This window comes from Ochotona curzoniae, unplaced genomic scaffold (assembly GCF_017591425.1).
Source record: "Ochotona curzoniae isolate NIBS_2020 unplaced genomic scaffold, NIBS_Ocur_1.0 scaffold_4505, whole genome shotgun sequence".
NCBI classification, from domain to species: Eukaryota; Metazoa; Chordata; class Mammalia; order Lagomorpha; family Ochotonidae; genus Ochotona; species Ochotona curzoniae.
The window spans coordinates 37,851,808-37,854,535 of record NW_024467118.1 but is presented as its reverse complement, the minus strand read 5'-3'; the positions used below and the strand labels follow the sequence as shown (position 1 = coordinate 37,854,535).

The 2,728-nt window shown below is 44.6% G+C and overlaps 1 pseudogene; it reads left to right on the top strand.

The window, feature by feature from the left end:
- Nucleotides 1–1,949: 1,949 nt before the first annotated feature.
- Nucleotides 1,950–2,521, top strand: LOC121146381 (annotated as a pseudogene).
- The last annotated feature ends 207 nt before the right edge of the window (nucleotides 2,522–2,728 follow it).

Sequence of the window (2,728 nt, the reverse complement as noted above, 5' to 3'; positions counted from 1 at the left end):
AGTTGGTCAGTCTTGTGAAATCAGTGTTCTCTTCTTCCATCAGGAACTATCACATCTTGCGTGGATTGGCATATTTCCTCTCCTGATGTTGTTTAACTGCAGACACTCAAACCCAAATATCCCTCTATAGAAGGATTCTTCTGCTCTCACTGGATTGTCTCCTCATTGGACCTAACAACACTCAGCCATAAGTATGCTTGAAACAACTGCATCATACATCTTTACCTGAACACCTAATGCCACAGAGTAAGTGTCCACGCTTTCACTGGCTTCCTGAGTGTGTATTTTCCAGGCATGATAGCAAAGAAAGTCAGCTTCTGGTGAAGAGTCAGGCTATGTGCAGCACTCTTTGCTAGGCAGCCTGAGCTGGCTGCACCTGCTGCTCAGCTCAACACCAAGTTGGGCCAGACCTAAATGTACAAGAACGCCAAGCGTTCTCCTCACGCAGGCATTTCATCCTCTGTGTTCTGTCAATTAAACCTCACTTGAGGTGCAATAAAGCTAGATGCTTCAACGTTTCTATAAAGATCATGTCAGTTGTCCCCTAAGTAGCAACATTTTTTACACTACACTACTGTGACACCTTGGTTGAGAAATAGTGCTGAGTTTTATATGGCTTAGTTGTGAAGGATCCCAACCAGAACTGGAATCATTGGGTAGCTGGAAGGACCTAACCTGAATGGAGTCATTCATCTGGAGACAAATGCCAGTTAGTGCTAACAGGACGATGTTAGTGAGCTCCTCAGTTACTAGTTTAAACCTTTACAGATCTACTTCAACTCAGAAAGAACTTCATCATCTTTGAAGTGCACAATCTATTTCCTGCTCCATTCCTTCTCTCGCTTCTCCTGGCACAGAGGGTGCCTGCCTGTTATTTCAAGGGCATTCCCAAACATTTGCCATCAGAAGATTCCTGAATGGCTCTTCTGGAGGACTCCAGATGACCAGGTTCCTCCAAATGTGCAACACACACACACACACACACACACACACACACACACACGTAGATAACTAAACGATTTCTTCTTTTAAAAAAATGTTTATAATTGGATTACTTGGAGAAGTTGCAAAATGGATATTTTGTGCACCGTGTCCTTATGACCATTTTGTTTGTACTGGGTGAACAACCAATACAAAGTGTTGGGGGATGGGAGAAGCCCACAGAAATTTTCACACGTAAAATTGAAGGAGTTGATTACTGTCATTTTGATCATGTGCCTTTTACACATCTGCAGCCCTTAACGAAGACTTTATGGATTGGAGCATGAGCACTTTAAAGCGATGTAAAATTATGGAGGAGCTACAAAGCTTATAAAGTGCTTCAATGTTACATATCAGAGCAGTAGTGGAACCATTCTGAGGAGCTTGTAATACCATGCACAGCCTGCTCGTCATCAGCCCAGGTGTCACTCCTGGGCACGTGGGGCTTCCAGCATTCCTGCCCAGAGACTCTCCATCACGAAAAGCAGAGGAGCCACTGCTGAGGAGCCGGGAGAGTTTCGGCAGTGCTGGCAAGCTCAAAAGCAGGCTTCCCGGAAGGGACTGCAAAAAGTCTGTGTGATGTGAATTTATGGTGAGTATTCTTGTTGGTGCACTTTCTCATTTTTGATTCTTGTATACGATGAGTCTAAAAAGTCCACACAAGAATTTATGTATTATTCCCAGAGCCCCCGCAGGCCGAACTGGTACCTGGGTCTGCAGCTGAAGAGGCACAGAGCTGTGCCACGAGGCCAGAGCTGTGTGGGAGCATTGGCACTGCCCACCTTTAGACCAGGGTTTCTGCCATGGCCTTGGCATGAGCAGAGCTGGAGGAGGAGGAGGTGGGGCTGGCTCTGAAGCCAGATCCGGATCCTCTAGAGTGTGCTTGGGCAGGCCAGAGTCTGCTGTGCCTAGAGAGGAGCACCTACCACCAGGCCTCCTCCATCGAACTGCAACAGTGCACCTGATAGATGCCCATGTCAGATCCTTACCTGCTCAGAGTGGGAAACTGGAGTCAGAACACAGCTACAGTGTCTCCACCCATCTCCCCCACACATCCTGAACAAGGCTTCCTGTGAGGCCTCTTTCTACTGCTCACTTCAATACAGGGGTTTTGCTTTGTTTCATTTTGTTTTGTTTTGTTTTGTTTTTAAGGTATTGGGCCAGCTAATGGAGACTGGAATCATCAATCCTGAACAGTGTATGACATCTTTTGAGCATATGAAGAAATCTGGCGACTATTAGGTTACAGTTGTAGAACATGTGACTATTGGATAGATTGTTGCTACGGCAACTCTGAGACTAGAACTTACATTCATCCATTCCTGTGCTGAGAGAGGTAGAGTAGATGATGAGGTTTTTAGTGATGAATGCTGAGCGAAGCAGCTCTTCAAACTGCTAGTAACAACCCTGACATTGCTAAGCAAGAAACGAAACGGTTCCAAGATTAGCCTTGAATGTCTACCACAAAATGTTGACTTCCACAAAAGGTGGATATGCAGTATCTGAAGAAAATTACACGTGTGGTAGTTTTCTGAAGTAAAAATCTTATGGGAAGAGAATTCACACACGCATCAATTCTACAAAACTGTGCTCTTCACTGAGAAAACTTTGTTGCTGCAAGCCTCTGACCCCCATAAATACTGAACTGACATTTAGAAGATATAATGTATGTTGTATATATCATATACAGGAATAGTATAATGACATTTAGACGATTACTTTGGAATGGTGGGGCATACTGATTGAG